Source organism: Eimeria mitis, genomic scaffold (assembly GCF_000499745.2).
Source record: "Eimeria mitis Houghton genomic scaffold, Emh_scaff1999, whole genome shotgun sequence".
Lineage (NCBI taxonomy): Eukaryota > Apicomplexa > Conoidasida > Eucoccidiorida > Eimeriidae > Eimeria > Eimeria mitis.
Window position 1 is genome coordinate 8,431 of NW_013570322.1, and position 217 is coordinate 8,647.

The following is a 217-nucleotide window of genomic DNA, read 5'->3' on the forward strand; positions in this document are numbered from 1 at the left end:
GGACACGGGGCAACTTGACGATTGTCCAACTGATTCTCCAGCAGCGGCCAAAATATGTTGACTCCACTATAGCTACCGACAGTCCTGCGATAGAGTCGAGGACATTGGCTACAACCCCCTTATAGTTGGCCCTAGAGAACGGCATCTCCCCACCCCTTCCTGGTGCATCCATCAATACTGTAACCAACTGCTAGATGGCTTCCACCATACGCACGAA